The sequence below is a fragment of the Bactrocera latifrons genome, unplaced genomic scaffold (assembly GCF_001853355.1).
Source record: "Bactrocera latifrons isolate USDA-ARS-PBARC rearing strain unplaced genomic scaffold, ASM185335v1 scaffold_144, whole genome shotgun sequence".
Classification (NCBI taxonomy): Eukaryota; Metazoa; Arthropoda; class Insecta; order Diptera; family Tephritidae; genus Bactrocera; species Bactrocera latifrons.
Genome location: NW_017534897.1, coordinates 152536 through 174031, shown reverse-complemented (window position 1 = coordinate 174031; position 21496 = coordinate 152536). Strand labels below are relative to the sequence as shown.

General features: G+C 37.7%; 1 protein-coding gene across 1 annotated transcript in view; it reads right to left on the bottom strand.

Annotated features, from left to right (window-relative positions):
- The window catches only part of LOC108965654, a 336480-nt gene that overhangs the window by 276477 nt on the left and 38507 nt on the right, over positions 1–21496 (bottom strand). The window contains exon 2 of the mRNA XM_018928203.1: positions 6014–6053. The gene's annotated coding sequence lies outside the window, so the exon portion shown is untranslated. The remainder of the gene's footprint in view (positions 1–6013; positions 6054–21496) is intronic.

The following is a 21496-nucleotide window of genomic DNA, read 5'->3' as shown; positions in this document are numbered from 1 at the left end:
CTCCGACTTTGGTGGACACACGAGCGGCGGCACTCACCGTTTTGCTACCTATTGTGGCATATTGGTGGCACTGCATGCTTAAGGGCTTTAAGATTATATATGTGTAAGAGGGTTCGTATATTTGTACCCACATACAGAGATATGTGGATATTAGTGGAATCTATGTTTTGCTGGCGGCTTTCTATTTCCGCCTTTGATTCACGGCACAGCTGTTGCCACTGCACACACACACACAGACATAATCCCACAAACACACTCAGCCATACACGTGTATTTTTATTTACGAAAGCAGGTATATGGGTGTATGTGAACAAGGTGTGCTCACACACAAACACAAGCGCATAGCGATATTCTTGCGATGCCTTGCATATTTTGTTTTTGTTATTCCCCGTTTTGTGCTTTCTGCGCAGCGACCGCGCTTATCTGCTTTTGCGCGCGGAAATCAGTTGGGAAAAGAAGTGGCTTTAGTTTCACAGCACTGAACATATGAATAGTGTGTTGCAGCTTCCTTGCTTGCGAGTGCCGGATTTGCTAGCGTGTTCACTTTGTCTTTCATTTTTCCTCTGCTTTCATTGGAATTTCTTTGGATACATTTTTGTCCCTGTTTTGTTTTTGCATTTTGCTGGCAACTATGTGTTGTATTGCCTTACAACGCTTGCCAACAGCTGGCTGGCTGACAACTACGCTTCGCCTGCAATGAATTCTAATTCGCCAAAATGAAAACTCACGTTCACGTGTTATCCAATTAATTACGCTTCGTGAGCGTGTAAAAGACAGTGTGTGTATGTATGTGCAACAGAAAAGAAAAAAATCATGGAATTTGCAGAAATTATAAGATAGAAGACTGGAAATAGTGAAGTCAAAAATATATGACATACATATCCAGCAGTAATGTTTAAATCTTGGCAAATACTTCAGAGTATACATAGAATATTGGAGAAGGCTTACAGTGATCGAGAGATTGTTGAAAACATTTCTCGTTCTGAACGACCTTCGGGCTCTTCACCTGATACAAAGACTAAAGCCCTGACGGATATGGTACTTGAAATCGTCGGCAAGTATAAATGATATGACAAGATGGCTCGACAACCCTCGCGAGTCTGTTCGAATGATTTTGATGCACATTTCGGGTGAAACCCATCGCACTTGTCCCGATAATTTTTTTTTTTTTTTTTTTTTTTTTAACGACTGTGACCACGCTAGAAATACCATCGATCAAGCAAGGTGCTCACTTGATTACTCCAACTCACACCAGATTCACCAGATTCAATCGATCGAAGAGATAAAACAAAGTACGCTGAAAGAGCTGAGGCCATCCCAAAACGTACTTATGAAAAGTGTCTCGATCCTGGAAAAATCATTTACAAACAGGCATTACATCTTGTGCTGACTACTTTGATGGCAACAAAATACATATTGGTTAATAAATAAACATTATACGTTTTATTTACAGTTTTCTGGTACTTTTTTTGTCAAAATATTGTTTATAGAAAAGGAATATTTTGAAAGGCATATGGATATCAAACAAGGGACAAAGAGAAAAGCAATGCCATGCAATGTCATGCACCTACCGTCATTTCATTTTTACACTGGCAACAGACTTGTTCTGTAAGCAACTAGCAGCGAAGTCAGCTCTTAGACTGGAATAATCCTTCCCCAATATTGCAGTTCCTTCCAAAGAAAGGTGGAAAATGGGCGAGGTGGATAGGAACGCAGGAATAAGCAGGTACAAACTAGATAATCGAGTGGGTAGTGCCTTTTCGGCAAAATTAAATATTAAAATCACCTTCTGCCTACCAGACCCCTGCAGTGCCTCACAAGCGAAGGTCACATAACATTAAGTAAACTTTCTTGTTTAAGCGTATGATCTCAACAAGAAATAGATTTAAATGACTACAATCTTTTAGCCTCTGGGTACTTGTAGGCATTTCGTATCGACAAGCATGTTATTAATATAGCTGAGTCTCGGTGGAATCAATATCTAACTTGCTCTACATATAGGCAAAACGTGGCATAAAGAGAATATAAGCTGCACTCGTCCACTAATCAAATTTAAGAGAAACAACATTATCCAATTGCTAGATATAATGAATATTGTGGAAGCTGTGGGTAGGTAGAAGGATAGGAGACTGTAAAACATCTTCTCTGCGAATACAAAGCTATATACCAGGAAATAATCTAACATATCAGTCAAAGGCGTCTGGACGATACTTCAGCGATTGCAGATATAAAACTTTTCGTGCCGACGAACTTCATCAAAAGCAAGGACTGGCATAGAGAGTAGAGAGAGAGTAGTATGAGAAGATTATAGTTCCTAAACAGTCACGTATCTATCTACCTATCTACCTACGGAAAATTTTGATTTGTATTAACTTTTCTCCTATTAAGTTAATACAAATCAAAATTTTCAAGTTGTGTATAAATTTTGAGGAAAAATCAAATATGGCAACTCTAAAAAAACTATACGCCTTGAAACTTGCTTTGGTCAATGTTGATCAGGAAAAGTTTTCCACAACTTCTTGAGCGATCGACCTGAAGGTATATACTACCTTCTAAATTTGTTCGTTAGACACTGATTCAAGTATAAAGCTTTCGATAATAATTTAGATTTATAGTGAAATGTAAATTTTCTTAAAAAAACACACAGCCGACTTTTTGTCAAAAATCAAATTTCTATCATTACCTGTATTCATCTATTAACTATATTAAAATATTATTATTTTTTTAAGCACAAAAATTGTTCTCCCCGACAGACTTCCTTTTTCTGAGGTCCTCCTGGAGTAGCGCTATAGGATCATGGGCATCTAATTACTTTAAAATGAATCACCGATTATTCGAGTATATTCAGTATTAAAAAATTACATTTCGCAAAACAACTTTACTACAATCTGCAACATATTGTAGTAACATTAATTCAACAAATTTTTAAAACCGGATTTTTAAACCCCACTCGCTCCCCCATAGCTTCAAACGAATAAGCTGCATTTAATTTTTAAGCATCTTTCTTTCATTTTCTGCACATATCCGACATGTATTTATTTTATTGGCTTCATTCATTAAACTCAAATGCGCTTAAGTTCCACAACGAACGACAGCTTCAAACAAAACTTGAGGAGATAAACGCTGCCAGCAGTAAAGCATGTAAGCGCTTTTATCCATCCATCAAAGCCAACACATACTGGTATTCTTTCTAAAGGGTCAATCGTATTTATGTGTGTGTATTAGGGTGAGTCAGAAAAATAGTCGATGTTTACCGCTTCGTATTAGGAAAAGTGCGTTCTTAGACAGTTCTAAGAAATTCGCTCCAAGTATGCGCTTTTAATTTTAACGGGCAGGCCTTACAGTTTTATATTTTTCTTAGTATTACCAGATAAAAAATTCAAAACAAGTTTCCAACTAATTGGAAAGATATTTCTTTTCGTATATTTTCTAGAAAATTAAATGATCTACTAAAACGGATCTATTCGTAAACCTAACCAATAAAAAAGATATTAAATTAAAATCTAACCAAATAAAACTACTCACAATTGATGTCTATTGAAAAAAAAAATAAAAAATTAATAAAAATATTAGAAATCGGAAAACTCATAGTTTTGTTGGTAATTTATTAATTTTAGAGGTGCCTGAGTGCTTATTTTTCAAAGTACTAAGCGAAAAAATATTTGATTTTTGTTTCCACCCTAATGTGCATGTAGCGTCAGCTCATATAAGATACCGCAATAGGGTTGCCCCTAAAGTGAGCAGAGAATGCGGCAGCTCATAACTTCAAATTGACAGCGTTGTTGTTGTGGGATTATAGCGGTATTAAACGTCATTTTAGTGCACATAACGGCGCACATGCACTTAACCACACACATATGTATACATATCCTCCTGTTTGTTCTCGATACACACAACCAATCCTCTCAACACCCAAGACACGATACCATATAAGCGTGTGTATGTGTTTATTTTTGTTGTCTTCATTTCACACCAACTGCCAACTGTCATTCATCATTTTAAAGAAATCGCACTTAAACGGATGGAAAGTGTTCGCGTGAGTCTCAAAAGTGCACAAGCGGCCACAGCGCGATTAGGTGGCCAAAGCAGCCACGCTGCGTGACTCGGATATTCCCTTGCAACGGGAAATGGTCAGCACATGGCACCGTATCCACTGGTGTGCTGCGTTGACAGCCAATGTCCACTCAGCGGTGGCAGGATGTGCGTGTGTGTGTGTGTGTGTGTGTGTGTGTTTAGTTGCCACAAATAGATAAAACACGCTTCGGATTAAGTGGCCGACAAGCAGTGTTGGTGCTGCAGCAGCTTTAGCAATAACAAAAACAAACAAAAGTGCCGTTATCATATAAGCAATAGCAACACGACGTGGCATTGCTTGGGGCTGCAGTGGCTTAGATAGCTTGTCGAGCAGCTAAGCGTGGTGTTTATCCGAAGTTGTAGTTGTTGTGCGTGCAAATACAAACATTTATGTGCATATGCCGACCGACTTCCCGCTGTCGCCATTTGTATTTATAGTATATGTGTGTTAGGCAGGCGCTTTAAGCTCTCGTTGAAGGGATTGTCCAAGTTTGAGTGACAGAAACAATAACACTACACCAATAACAAAACTTAAGCTAATAATAGTTGGCACGATGAACTTGTAGCTGTAACTTGCAGCTGAGGTGTCTGCATGCCAATAAAATCCATATCGTATATGTGCCACACCTCACACACACACACATACAAAGCATTTTCAATTACAACTACGAACAATAAGACATGATAAATGTCGACCATAGCGCCCTAATGCCAATTGAATAAATTTCCTACATGACAATGTTATGCTCGCACGACCGTAATAAGCCCATCGCTCACATCAGCGACCCCTTGTCAATCTTAATCTACCACTTGCCGCCCCACCCTGCTAATTTACGCGAATTATCTCACCCGCTGCTTGCAAGTCTCTCAAGTTGTGCGCTTTGCTATTTTTTTGTATACATTTTTTATCGCCATTATTTTATGGCGCTCACTTTCATGCTATCAATGGATTCACTGGGGCGTATGAGTGATCTACGTACACTTTGTCGTTAAGTGTGACACATTAACCTTCAATACATAATATGTTTTTATATGTGTATGTATCTATATTATATTTGTCTCTTTTGCAAATTTCAATCGCTTCTTATCTTATCATTCCTACGTGTTGCGCTGGCTGGGAAATATATATATACTGGACTATGGATTACAGTGTGGATTAGTTGATAGCGATAAAGTGTTAGTGTAATGAGTATGACACCGTGTAAAACTCAAATACTTGAATGCTTCAAGTTTCAATTTTTGTCGCGATTTCGTTATTGTAATGCTGATATGCTCCTCTGCCACCAGCTATGAGAAAACACTTATTTTATTTTCTTAAGTTCTACCTTAACGAATGATATAGTCAAATGACACGCAAATATTTAAGTAACATAACGAACATGAAAGCTCGCTTTAATAATTTAATATATTCATTTAAGTGTCATTTCAACAATTATACGCATGGTAAGCTTTCACCAAAAGTTTAAATGAAAGCTCTATACGCAAATTGAAAGCCCAGACACCAAAAAGCTTTTATATATTTATTTAAAAATTGGTCACACAGTAAAGTTTCATCAACAGTTGTGGCGAAAGCTTTAATGGAAATATGAAAGCTCAAAAAAATCGCGAAACTAAAACTCACATGCCAAAAAGCTTTCAATGCAAATACTTTTCTAAAATTTTCTTGTTTTGGTTTTCCTTCTAAAATATTAGGTACTCATATGACACTTTTTAGGCATGAATTTAGCGGTGATTGCACTGAAAGTTTTAAAGAGGCGTTAACCGAAGCAGTTTTTTATACTTATATTAATATTGACGGACACCGGCAACATTAAATCTAAAACAAATTTTTAAACTTTTACTATTTTATTGCAGTCTCGCTAAAATATAGATGTTTAGGATTTTTTGTCTTCTAATTGTATTTTTCATTCTGCATGATCTAGATAAATACACAACTCACCCAGGAATTCAAAAAAGATCCATGGCACGTCACCTGAAATCTGAGAAAATTTAAATAATTAAAATACGACTTTTCAAATAGCGTGTTTTCCTCATAAAAAATATATAATGTCTGGAATAAAAATTAAAAAAAAAATTTTTTGGATTTTAAGATTAAAACAAAGTCAAAATGTCATTTTATGTATACAAATTTTAGATTGATTTCTCTAAAATACCAGCAGTGTCAGTTTGACTCGATTTGGGTTGAGTTGCACAAAGCACTCAGGGAAGGTTATGAAGTCATCAAAAATATGCCTCCTTCTGATTAATGCTTTGGTTAAGTTTTGGTTAATTTTTTGGTTAGTGTTTTAGTTACTGTTTTGGTTACTATTTTGGTTACTTGGCTTGGGTATGAAACACGTCAACCCATAGCAAAAGGCCCGAATTCGCCGTCACATTTTAATATACATATTGGTTTCATAAATGTGACTGAGTTGTTGGTCAAACACCAGTCGGGAGTGACCGGTTCGCCATGGCTTCCTGTGATCGAACCTGAAAAATCCCCTTCTGGCACACATCAACAGTCCATTGAAATCCCTATTTATATATCTGATTTAATTCATATATTTCATATTATTTCATACATATTTTCACTTTTCAAGGTTTTTCCATTTCGATATCCAATATCAATGAATTTCGTTTAAAATCACCTAAAGATGAGTACGATGCACGATTTCACACTTCGTTCTTTTTCAATACCTCTCTATTCCATATATAAGGAACAAAAAATGTATTTTGAAATTTTTTTTCAATCCTAACCTTGAAGGTGATAAAAGTAATTATAAACCATTTGAAATTGAAAGAAATAAATATTTTGCCCCCAGAAACGATAACAATATACACCATAAAAAATATTACTTTCTCAGTTTGATCATATCCCAGACCCTAGATTCATTAATTTTTACATAACGTACCCTACTTCACAGCAGCCTCACTTTGCGCGTGATTCAGTTTGTTGCTATGCTTGCCATACATTTATTTACTTTACCGCAAATCTTCAAAACATTCAGGCGCGACTGAAACAGTTTTTATTCCTTACAAAGTGAGCCAAATTAAAAGCTTTTAAAGACTTATGTGCCTCAGCACACACAAAGGCGCACACACGTAGCTTACACTCATTAAAAAATAATCTATGCCACGAGACACGTCTCACTCTCCCTCATCTGCGGGCAGTGTAAATAATTATGGCCTGTCTAACTATCGCAAAGTGCGTCATAATTTGTAGAAATCTCCGGTGACAGACAGATAATGTAAATGTAAATTAAAACCTATTTCAGCGCTTAACAACCTGCTAATTGCTTTTCACACCAAGCCAATGCGACATTAAAACTTGTACGCACGCCGCTACATGCTTGGCGGCGACTTAGCGGACTGTTTCGGCGATTATTTGTGTGTTGGTATTGGTGAATGTTTGCCTAGCGTCTGCTGGGCACGTATACGCCGTGGCGACACGACATTAAATACACCAGCGCACGAGTGAGCACAACGGCGACAGTTGCAGTGTTGTAAGTGTTTTTTGTTGTTGTTGTTTTTGTGTTTGTTTGTATTGTATTAATCGCCAAATGTCAAATCATTTTTCATTGGACATAAAATTTATTTGACATTTAAGACAAACGCAAGCTGAAGACTGCCGAATATTAACGATTTGCTAGCGTTAGGGTGGCTCGTTTTGCACGCAGAAGTTTTAATATATTATCTTGGAGGGAAAAATTAAACAAACTTTGGAAAACTTAATTCAAATTTGCAAACATACTAATTAATAAAACTATAAGTATTTTTAATTTTTAAAAATTTCAAAAAAAATTTAATTTGCTCAACAGCGAAATTGATACCTATTTTAATATATTACTCTATTCAATATTTATATAAAGATATTTCCATATTTTTTTAAAGTAAATATTTGTCATAGCAAACATATAAACCACCCTAATACACTAGTTAACAAACATATAACTATACAACTCAAAACGAGGCAAAGCTCCAGCAGCGACTTGCCTTCTGGCAGCTTTAGAGACGGCAATAGACATAAATACTTCTTCGTAAAAACACATACACAACACCACACTTACAAATATATACACCCGCATGAGAAATCGAAAGTAGCAGTTAGCAAGTCTATGAAACGCCAGGCGACACAGTGACTGCCAGTGAAGAATGATGGGAACAGCACATACTCGCACACATAAGCACGTCAAAACGGAATATTAGGGGCCCACAACTGCAAGTTTGAGTACCTTTAATAGCGCCAAGCATATATACATACATGCTTCACATAATATTATTGAATAGCTGCACCGTTATCCCATACTAAACATGCGCGCCAGTCATTGCGGCAGCGTCAGCCAGTTGTAAGGCAGCGCTGCCATTGAGTGCTTCATGCTTGTCATCAATCTTATTTAATAGTCGTTCGCACAATTGAATTATTACATGTGTCAGCTGCTGCTCCTACTCGCTTAGTGCTGAGCACAAAGCAGCGCAGCGAGCCTGACAGCCATCTAAGGTCCACATGGGCACAAAGCGGGTCTATATGTATCGTATTAGTATCGTGTAGTTATATAGTATAAACCCCTCTACGTCATTCACATGCAATGTTTGCGAAAAATGACCTTACTTGGGGGTAGTAGTAAGAATTGTTGTATTTGAGGTAGAATTTTAGGTTATGTTTTACACAAAATACCAATTAGAGGCACTGTCTTAAATTTAAGAAAGTATTGAATGAGTTTATTCACTGAAGAAAATTTTATGATTTGTTTGTTGAGGAGCTTGCGTCTACAAACATCGAGCTTAACTTTTTTTCTTACCTCACCTTCTTACTTACTAAGGTAAAATTTAATTAGATTCCAAAAACTTATAAAGTTCAGCTTCTGTCTAAATCATAGACAACTATTAACAAAATTTTGAGGGTACAATGAGCACTAGCTAAACAAAGAGCTTATAACCGGAATTTAATGTAAACAAATAACCGACGATTATTTTTCAAGTATTTTGGAAGCCCTTGATCCGGTAGCCAATCTCTCCCAAAAAAATGTCTGACGGTGACAAAACTTTTTCTGCTTCAAATTTCAAACTCACCATTTTGGAGAAAAAATAATAATAAAGAACAAAAGGAGTCCACATTTGCTTGAAAAAGTGTGTACTAGTAGTTTCTAGAAGAGAGCTGCGTTCTTAACGATCTCGAAAGTAGTTCAAGCTGGCACAAAGGCAGAAGTTAAACGTGGTCTAGGTACAAGGGCTGTCACCAACCCTGAAGCTGACGCTAAGCCTAACCCCAGGAGGACAGCAACACCAGTATTAACCAAAAACTTATTATCAGCCGAAATCAAGCAGAGTATGGCTCCGACGAAGTGAGAAAAAGAGATACCAAAAGTGGAGCTGCCAGTAGAAAAGCCGCTATAAAATTACCTAGTTCAAGAGTCAATAACCCAACGAAAACCAACTACGCGGAAAAATGCCGTGCTACCTACCTCTTCAAAAGAATGGAATAAAAGGAGCTCCAGATATGATTTGATTTTGCGAAACTTAAGCTTGAACCGTCAGCATTGGTAGCCAAGAGGCGAGGGGAAGACGTTAAACCGCAAACCGAAAGGTCGCAGACAAAGTGCGTTTAACAGATCTTTTACTGCTGTGTCCCTGAACCGCACTACAATTTTATCGATCATAAAATATGGGTCCGATCAACCTAAGAACTGATCTTGACACTGTAAAAAATATTAAATATTATATTAATATTAACTCTGTTTTGCGAAAAATGGATTTATAAAACAAGGTGTCAAATAATTTTTTTTTTGCAATATTTCTGTTAAATGATCTTTATAACCTTATTTATTTTCTTATGATTGTAGATTTCTCCACAATAGAACCCGATAAAATTCGTCTCTATTTGTCTCTATATGACCCAATTTTTTGTTTAACCAAAAGTCAAACAAATATGTTAACTTCACCTCACACTACAACACATAACGGGCACTAGTTGAACAACCCCAAGACATCGTCTTAAACCAGTCTGCAGAGGTAATTTCCGCTTAAACTTAGTATTTATTTTCTTAAGTGCGACTTGCTCGCTTGTTTAGTCGACTGGCAGTTGCGTTGGCGACACCGGGTTACCGCCATTACTGAGCTTGTACTTGCCTCCTTCTAAATACTTAAGCACACATCCATTACTTGCCACTTGCGCTTAAGCACAATGAAGTAACTGCCCTTGAGTGCTGTTTTTGTTGTTTATTTGTATTAATGTCTGTGTCATATTGCTATTTCCCAGGCGAGCACTGAGCACTAACCACCCCCCCACTGAGTGGAAAATTTTTGCTGATTACTGGCAGCTGCGGTTCGTGGCATTGGCATGACTAGCTACACATTTTTGTATCGTTTTGTATCTTTGGCCATTTTGCTACGCGGCCAATTCATTGCCCCACATTTCGACTCTATGTTTCACCACACTGACACTGATATCGACATTATTGGCCAAAATTAAAACAATTTCAACATTTTTCGCTTTCGTCCGGCGATAAATAAACTGTCAGTGTCATGTTATTGTCGAGGTTATTATTGTTAGTGTGGCACTACGACCGAGCACACTGTGACAGAGAAGCACGCACACACATGCGCACGCTCTCTTGCCACAAATACAAAACCAGCTTAAAGCACATATGTGTGAGTGTGCGTGTGTGTGTGTGTGTGCCACGCTGCATACACACTTAACTCGCTTTATTACTTTATGGGCTAATGCTGTCACTATTTGCCGTTGTTGTTGCTGTCGCGGCGCAAATTTACGGCCAACAACAAGCAACATGATATACAACATAGCGCAGAACATTATAACAACAGCAACAACAACAACAGCAAAGAACACGCGTACACATGTCGCTACACGTGTAAGCGAAACTGCTTTGCTCTATGGTGGCACAACAGCGCCCGAAAACAAAAGCGAAAGCAACTACAACAACAGCATGGACGAAACAAGCGCACCAACTGACCAAATTGATCCCGAATATGTCGATTGTCATAGTACGAAATTGCTGTTAATAAATATAAATCAATCGTGTTATGGATGTTGCAGCAAGAGCACCAACGCACAACAACTACTACAAATATAACAATAACAACATGCGAGTGCACACACTTGTCATATAAAATCCAATTCTCGACCCTTTTGGAACTGAACAAACATAAAAAATAACCAACAATGGTGGGGGCAACGGCAACGGCGACAGCAACAAGAAAGCCTATATGTAAATGGCGCAGAAGTCAGGTGGCAATGCGCTCAATTTTAGCAAAAATATTGACAACAACAGCAAACAAATGAACACACCGGCTAAATGCAACAAATATATGTTGTACATATGTATATATGTATGTAAACATGTGTACGTTCGAGTGGTAAATAAACATTCGGTGTGGCCATCATATTACGAAATAAATGATCAAGCCTTGCAAAAGTTTTTTCTCCGCACGAAATTGGCAATCACTTGTTGTCTTGTTCTTATTGCTGTAGTTGTTGTTGTTACGGTAGCAGTTTGCAATACGCCACGACAAATTGCCTCCTGCCATGGAATTGGGTGAATTTTTTATTTATTTTCATTTCTTCATATGGGCGGAAATGTGTCCCCAGATTGAAATTAAACAAAGCAGCGATAATTGCTCGCATTGCGGTAACACACATACATATATAAGTATATGTATCTGTAGACTTCTGTACGTGATTATGGACTTGTCGTTGTGCTAAAAAATATGAACATTAAGGCCTGCCATGATTAAGAATTTTCAGCTTTTTGGAGTTTTTATCTACCATTTTTAAAAGCGATCAGTCTTGACCACCAAGAAGCCTCAGATATTACAAAGTAGTTAGCCACCAACATACAATACTTCTTATGCTTAGTTGAATGATGTAACCATTTTCTATATTCCAAAGCATAAGGCCTTTCGATGAACATTTCTCTGGAACAAACGCTTCAGCTTAAATGTCTACGAACAAAGACTTTTTCGACTACTCAATATATTGCACCGTCAAATGTTGTATATTTAAAAAATTCCGCCTAATATATTGTAAGTTTCTAGTTATATCATAATTAGAGCTGACACTTGGCTGTCAGCTTTTCATTTGTCAGAGGACTAACACTTATGTATGTGTTGTTAAATTTTCCACCGTTACACTACCGCCGAGTGTAAATTTATGAATGAATGTCTGGGATCAGTCTGTCAGTCCTTTAGACGGCCCACTGTTGCCACATTGTAAGGCTCTTAGTTCTCTCCTCTTATTTCCGCTTTGTAGACGGCTCTGAACGATGGTATAGTGGCGCGAATTCGTCCCCATGGATGTCAGTAGGCGACATGCTGGCTAATACTTAATGAACCTCGCTTGATATCGTCCCAAAAGCACTTCTTCCTCGGACTGAAGAAAGATTATGCACTGCTTTTTTTGGTGTTACATATGATTTTATGTGTAGCGTCTGTATCCATTTTGGTGCTGCATACTACATCATGGGACTCATTGCTTTTGTAATTAAAAATCGCCACTGGAAAGCACACAGAACCTGTTGGTCATCATTATAAATAATAAATTTTAGCTTGGAGTATAATATATTTACTCACAAATACTTCATCCGCGGCTGTGAAGTAATCTGGCACTCCTCCTTGGTGAATGATATCTTTACTTCCACGTTCCTTATGCATGTGAGCAAAAATTCCGTTTTCTGCTCAGCCAAGTTTAAACTCGTTGTTGTAAACTATTGAAACTAACCATTTATGCAATCATTGCAGTTGTGCCGGAGATCATCTAGACGTTTTGCCACTGCTATCACTGTGAGATCATACGCATTAGCGATTGTTTTCATATTTTTTGTTTGATGCATTCTTAGCACCCTGTGGTACATCAAGTTCCATAGTAGAGGCTGCAAGACCGAGCCTTGTAGTACTCTACTCAAGATGATGTAGCTCTGAGTGTCCTCGGTCATGTGAAATAACAGTCTCCTATTTTCAAAATGGCTCTTTATAATATTTGCGGGATGCTGGAGGACGCGTATTTCGTATATTTGATTTGATTATATTTGAAAACTTTGTGAATTTGAACGCATGCTTCACTTTTAAGTTAATTAAAGCGCAATTTGTTTTGTGCCATCTTTCCATATGCCACTGACTGCACATTTCGCAGTATTGACGACTTCCCTTAGTGCGTCAATAGTGGATCTCATGTTATTGTCTCTTTAATAATCCGGCGGCTTTTTGGATTACTAACTCCACGGTTTCTTACTATGCTTTCGAAAATTTTTTTAGTCGTGTCAAGCATACATAAAGGTCGAAAAGATAAAATTTCTTCTGGTGACTGTTCATGTTTTGGGAGTAGAACTATATGCTGTATCTTCTTCTATTATACCCGCCGTATTGTATAAATTGAGTTTTATAATTATGGCATCCTGCAGGGCTCTGTTGGCTATAGCATCTATTCCAGGCGCTGTTTTGTTGTGGTTTTTTTTTTTAAGTTATATTCAATATTTTATCCTCAGTGAGCAATAAACGTGGTTCGACACCGTTTTTTTTTTTTTTGTTTGGTCATAAAAAAAATAAAGAATGCGCTATTGCCTGGTGGAACTTATTTTTATCCTTTGGAGGTAAAATTTTGTACACAGTTCCCCTGGGGGCTAATTTCGCTGCTTCAAAGGGGTTTCCGAAACTGTTTTTTTTTTTGCTGCGGGTAGTAGGTGACTTTAGGAGCTAGGCGACGAATGGCTGAGTGACCGATATATACTATATTTTACTGCTATAATTTACTGTTGCATAAAAAATATCAATAGGGTTTTTCTTGATTATTTTGTTAATAGAGGATTTTTTTTTTCGTAGTAGGAAATCTTATATATTTTTTTTTAATGTATTGATTCTCAAAGAACAAGCACGCTTGCTTAAGGAATCATTGCGATCTATATCATAACTCACATTATATTATTTTCCCATTGCTTTCCCATTTAAGTACGCAAGACCGTCACGCACACGTATTTATCATACTTAGTCCTCATATTACTTTCAATAGAAAATATCAAAATATTTTTGCAGATTTATTACAAGGACACGTGCCTCAGTGACGCTGTCACACAAATCGGCTCAGCGTAACTTCAGTGTACCTACTTAAGCACACACTTGTATGCTTAAGTAAAATATACTCTCATTGTGTATAAATAAACAAAAGTGCAGAAGGTAAAGTCTTACAAAAGTTTCGAAATTAAAGAATTCATAATTCGTCGCTGCTGCAGCGCCGTCACGACATAGCCTCTTCAGCGTTGTGAAGCTGAGCGTCAAATCTGATTTCTAATGCATACATTATGCACACTTGTAGTATGTATGTTTGTTGTCATTTCTGTGTCAATTTCTACTACTTAAAATTCAAGACTCAACGAGCGAACTTTTTGCGCTTATCGCAGGACTTTTTTGCACAGTCCTCAGATTTTCGGCGCTGTGAAAAGTTATAGCACAAGTGCAGAGCAAAGCAACTCAAAATCCTCGAAAAACAGCTGTATCCCAACAACAGTAACAGCAGTTTGACATAGGTGTTGTTGTGATGAGAATGTGTCTTAAAAATTCTCATTGTATTTGTGTTGCATGCATAATGCAAAATCAACTACTGAAGACACTTTAAAGTCGCATGCTCGTTTCTTTCAATTTGCAACTTATCCAAATGCACAAGCATATGTACTTGCTAAGTAAATATATGCTCACTTAAGTACATATACACATATGTTTGTGTGTATGTGTGAGGGTATGTAAAGTGCGTTTGCAAATATACAAGGTCTTTTACTTTAGCATGAACCATGTGTTGGAAAAAACAAGATAAAACGTTAACTTCCGTTGTACCGAAACTGTAATACCCTTCACAAATAAAAACAAAATCAGACATTTTTTAGGGTTGTACACAAACAACAATACCCTTCACAGATACCAAGGATGCCTTACACTGACTCGATTTGGATCGGTCAGTGTGTAAGATAGCTATATGCTATATTAACTCGATCTGAACAGTTTCTTCGGAGATTACACCATTGTCTTGGACAATCATCTGTACCAAATTTCAAGAAAATATTTCGTCAAATAAAAGAGCATTACATATAAGCACTTGATTACGATTGTTCAGTTTGTATAGCAATTATATGCCGAAGTCGTCCAATATCAGTAATTCCTACTTTCTCGTTTTTGTTGAACACAAAATCGACACGGATCGTGAGCCTTTATATATGACATACTTCATTGCGTCTCAGACTTTTCCTTCTAAGTTGCACTTTATAATGAACTTAATATATCCTGTCCAGGATATAAGAAAAATCGCAGTTCTTACATATTTGCAGCCAACAACAACAGCAGCAGTGTGTGTGTGGCAACAAAGCGTCTCGGTGTTACAACCGTTACGGAGCGGCACCTCCACGTTTGTCAACGCATCATTCGCCATCAAGTCAAGTAAACATCAACAACAGCACTGAAACAGCAACAACAACAGCGTGTATAACAACAACAACATCCGTAAAGCCAGCACAATGTCAACAAGAGGCGTGTTGGCACTGTCAACAGCTACAATGCCTGCAAATGTGCGCCTCAGCCGGCTCCTTGTACTCAGCCGCCTGCTGCGTCGCCCTTCAAAGCTGGCTGCGCACAGCCTCCGTCACTTGTTCACTGGCTCAGCACCGCTCTGTCTGCTTGCCGCTGCTATTTAACTTCATTACATTTATTGGATAAGTTTGACACCTTCGTCGCCGAACGTCGTTGCGTCGGTAGTCGAGTCGCTTGTCTTCTGTATCGTCATCTTATCCACATTCATTCTTTAGCTTTCTCTTTGGTGCAATTCTGCGCTGTTCTTCCGCATCGAATTTCTCACGGCCTCAATCTATTTCAATCTCACGTTTTTCCAAGTTGATTTGCTGTTTACTTTTTTCTCTCCTACTCTATAAAGACATGGATTTGCTGTTGTTGGTGTTATGATTTTTTCTTACTTGTTGTTGTGGAAGGTGTATGAAATGCTCTGCTGCATCTTTCTTGCGGCGCCAGTGTTAGCTATGCCAACTACTTGCCACACAGACTCACACTTGACAGATTTGTTATTTACCAGCAGGGCGTAGTGTGGCAACATCTGCGGCATTCTTGATGTGATGGGCTTTGGATGAGCAAAGTGTCATGTTTGGCAAATAATAAAAATAAAAAAATGTGGAGACTTTCGACTGTAACTCCATTGAATTATACGATTTGTTGTTGGATTTGAGTTGTCAGTTAAAGCATCAGCCATTACTGTTACTTGATATTGCCATATAACAAACTGTATAATTATTATAATGCTTTTCACAGGTCCCGAGCAAGCAAACAGAACTTTTTGAAAGTTCTAAGTTACACAAACTAGCTTCTCGTCCTTTCGAAAGTAAAATCGGAGGAGCATCGGGCATATCTCCGGTAGAAGAATATCCTGTGAGGATTCTTACAAATTGAAGTATGCATCATGCAACAACCGGCCTTGCAAATTGGTATATGTGATGAATACATAAACTAAGCAAATGTGGTTGGTGATAGCCAAATGTAACCTATTTCTACCAAATTCCATCCTCACGTTCTGCCGGTAGTTTGTGTATCCCTCTGTCAGGCTAGATACAACGTATCTTTGGAACTAAGCTCGAGTGGAAAAGTCCGATCACTTACTTTTCTTAGATCTCTTGATTACCGAAATAGAAATTAACAAAGCTACGCATAAGTATAGTACTTCCTCCTCCTTCTTTACTTCACAATAAGCCTCAGTTTCAACGATCACCTTTTCATTCGACAAAAATTTCGTCCCAGCGAGCATTCCTTTGAGATCTGAGAAAATTAAATATTCACCAGATCTGAAGATGGTTGGATAATTGAACGGTATATGTGGAAGCAATTCGAAACCTAATTCGTGCAGTTTTTCCCATCGTTGTTGCCGATTTGTGACTCGCTGCATTGTCCTGATGAAACAGCATTTTCTTTTCCTTCAAATGCGGCCATTTTTCAACTTCAAATGGTCCAATAATACTATATAATAGACGCTATTAATGATCCTACCTTTTTCAGAGTAGTCAATAAGATTATTCCTTCCCAAAATACAGACGCCACAACTTTGCTTCAGCTTGGAGAACAAGCAAAATACACGGAGCCAAATCTAGTGAATAGGTGGCTGATCGATGGCATTCGTTGCGTTTCTGGCTTCAAATTTGGTCACAATTGTGACACGATACGATGATATATTATCATCACGTAAAATCCAAGAAAGTATTCTTTCCCAATTCCGGCCGCTTTCCACGGATGTTCTCACGCAAACGCCTCAATACAAGCAATTTTTTCTCCATCCCGCTGATTGTTGACATCGACAGTTGTAATGCTCTTCTTGAATGTAGGAACGGTATTCGTACGATCAAGCATGTCCAAAGAGATTTGTTTAAGGTACTCTTTTGAAAAAAATAATCAGGTTTATCGGGGCGAGTACTTTTCATATCCAAAATATTCACCAAAATTCTTCGAACAGACTCCACATCTTTTGAATGTCTTGTCATCTCTCTAACCCTTGTAAGACGATTTTCACTCACCATATCCTTCACGTTTGTAATATTTTCATCAGTTGAAGAGGTCGAAAGTCCTCCATAACGAACAACGATCAACGACAACGATCTCTTGACTGTCTTTGAAGTCCTTGTGCCACTCTTAAGCTAGTGTTTTTGATAAAACTGAATCACCCACATAAGCACTAATTCTGCGGACGAAATTTTACTAGAAATATAAAATATGAAACAAATTTTTTGTCCGATATTTATATCCGATGTAAAAATCTCAACGCACTACTAAAGTGTACCGACTTAAGCCGATCGACATATAACGCTCATATTTGGCATTGAGGACAAGTCTACCAACTTAGCAAAAAACTAATTTTTTGAAATGTTTAATTTAATTACAATTTCCCGATGCTTTTTTGTCACAATGTAGGCAAGAATATGCTTCAATTTTGTTCCAGTCTAAAGTTTAACCACCAAAGCATCACAGTTTAATTACCTATAAACTTGTTCTCAGCGTAAGGTCAATTTAAAGTTGTGTCAACTTTCCCAACTAAATATTTCAGAGACCTTAAAGTCACACAAATGACACCTTGATTTCTAAATTCTGCTTTCAACATAGCGGTACTAATGCTTCACGCAATTTCAAAACTACCAAACTTTTAATTTTCAACTGTCCACGCCGTGCAGAGCTCGGAAAGGTCATACGGTGCGCTGTTGCCCCCGACAAAACTTGAAAGTTGGCAACCTTGTCGCAAATACAGTTTGAGATTTCCCTTGCGCTTTCCTGTCGATGAGTTCGTAAGCAACACGTAGGCAGTCAAAGGCTGACTCTACCTTGCCTCTGTGTGTGTATGTGTGCGAGTATGTCTCCAGTTGCAGCTGCATTGATGAACTGCTTACGAAGCTGGCAACAAAACGCAAACTAAACCAATCACCAATCCAAGCCGAGCAGAGCAAAGCACAGCAGCCGAGCCGTGCATGCAGCATATTTGCAACGTCACGTCACGACATGCCACGCCACGCTGAACGCCGAGCAGCTGCTGCCGGCCGAGTGAGGCACTGTCAAGAGGCGTCCTTGAAAGAAATCGATTACGACACACAGCATTATATCGGTGTATTGAAGGTTTCCAATTCGCTAAGTTGCTGCATTCGGTTGTTGTTGTAGATTTTTGAAATTGCAACGCCAAAGCGCACTAAAGTGGCACATTCATGCATGCATACAATAGTCATATCGCGTTATCAGAGCATATTTGAATGTGTGCTTTGTGCGGATGAGTGTGTGTATGCGTTTGTGAGTTGGTTCATCAAAGCACAGTTGAAATGGCATGGCTTGTAACAGAGCAGTGCAATTCACGTTCAACGGCTCAACACATACATACACACAAATCTGCAGCATGGCTGGCACTTGCTTAAGTATGTATAGAAATGTATGTGTATGTATGTATGGCTGTAAGTGTGCGCACAAGTGTGCCTTGCCTGAATGGCCTCATAGTCAGGCAAGCAGTCGCTCGAACTTTCGAAGCTGTTTCACGCCGAGAATGCCAAACCAGTGCATTCTTTATAATGCCAAGCGGTGTTATGTTCGTTTCTATGCATTCGTGCTTGTATGCATGTCTGTTTCTATGTGCATACTCGTATGTATGTATATATGCATGTATGTATGCCGACAGGTGTGTATGAAGTAGCTAAGGTAAGAATTGGATACTCGCAAAGTCACGTTTATGTTTGTTTGTTTCGGTGTGTATTTGTGTTTGTGTGTCAGTATATAGTTTTTGTTGTTGGCATGTACGTGTGCTCCACACAAATGGGCAATTCAATTTGAGGAACGTGCGCTCATTTCTCATCCACTTTTCATCATTCAAACAGTTTTCACCAAACTACCGCACATCCACATCTACACACACACACACACAGCCATACACAAGCACCGGTATAGGCGGATTAAATTGGAAATATTTAGTAGGTCATCATTGAAGCGGATTATTAAACTTGAATGGATAGATATGAGGTAATTGCATCATAGAGATTCACGTATGATTGTAATGGCTGGGAAAAGCGGAAGCACTCAGCACTAACGGAGATGATTTTCGCTGTGGATTGCATTCAAGAGAAAAATATTTGAACGCGGAAGTTATTTATATTTTTTTTAAAGTCGAAAAACTCTTCAAAATAAAATAGCTCATAGAAATATAAGAGGTGGGACTGCTTTAGTATATAATAAAAGCATATTATATAAGGTATATAAAGAAGTAAGGAAGGGCTAAGTTTGGTTATTACCGAACTATTATACATAAGTGTAGAAAATAGGTAGGGCTCTAGGGCTTCACGACCTACTAAGAACAGAAATAGATGCCTTCTGGGTTTCATTAAGGGGTTAATGGGTTTAGGCGGCCGAAAAAAATCCTATTTTCGCCATGTTTTTTTTTTTTAATGTAATTAATGTAATACAAGTTCTGAACATATCAAAGTGCAACATTTGAGTAACATATTTTTCGTGATTAATAGAGGGATTTAAAAAAATAATATTTTTTGTAAAGTTGCAAATAAAACAGTATGATTGTAGGACTAATTTTTACCACAAATTGCTTTCAAAACATTAATTGTAATAGAAAAAAATTCTTTGATCTCTTACGGGAACATCTCCTTTAGAAGAACTGTGCACAATTGCAATAAGATTGCTTCGACAGTTTTTGAGAAATTTTAACCATCGACTTTGAAAGCGATGTTTCGAGAAAAGCACGAACCGAACAAAGATTGAAGGAAAGTACTGACGTACCGCTCACCCAAAAGTTCAATTTTCTACACCTTTATTGCGATTACCTTGAAACTTTCTAAGATATTCTACACATATTATAGTATTTAAAAATTAACAAAACAAAAAAAAAAAGTGTTTTTAAAATTCAAACCCAATCCACCCATAAAGGGCTAGGACAAGTTTTCTAACTTTTTCCCTTTTAAACACGAAGTCCCGTTATTATAAAAATACGTTCGCTCAATTTTATTAAGAGTTTTTGACTGCAAATATAATATTTTTCGGAAAAGACCTTTTCCAAATTTCTATAATGTATTGGGTAGTACAAAAAGTCTTTTCGTAAATCTTATCAAATTTCAACTTATTTTTTTTTTTTATATTTCTACTAATAAATAAATTATCAAATATGTACCATTTTGGTAGACCACATTTTGCCAAATTTTCGCTGGAAACATTGCTCCATCAATGTAGAACTTTTATCAGTGTTCATCGAAATTTCGAAATTTCCAGAACGGAAGCGAGCGAACCACTGTTGTGCTACACGAACTGATACAGCGTTGTCTCTGTAAACTTCAGAAAAATTTCATTGGTGGTTTGCGTGGCATTCTTCCCTTTTTTTTCCATTTTCCACGAAAACTCCGCCATTGGAGCTGGAGTCTTCATATTCCTTAGCTGAGGGCTTTACATATTTTAGCCCGATTTTGACAATTTTCGTCAGTTCGCAAACTGCACAAAGTTTTATTCCAATATATTCATTGGTGCTTGATTTAAACTGGAAAGTAAAAGAATCGCATAGGACTGAAAATTATGTTTAATGAAAAGTAGGGGTGGTTTATGCCAAATACTGCCTACTCCCTCTCGCAGTGCAACATATCCAGATGATATCATATACCGAATTTGGTTGAACTTTGGCGAGCAATTTTGATACCGTTTCCCATAAAACCAGCCGTAACAAATTTGGATATAAAATTTAGTTTTTCGGATGCTTTTAATTAGAGTTTTTTTTGCACTTTTAGTAGTTTTTAACAACACCGTTATACGGGGAGTGCGGGGTTATCATGCGATTACACTTATTCTCGCACTGTGGCAAGATGTCGAACAGATTTGCTTTCCTAAAAGTTTGGTGATATAGCTTAATTTGGGAAATATGTCCTTACACTAAAGC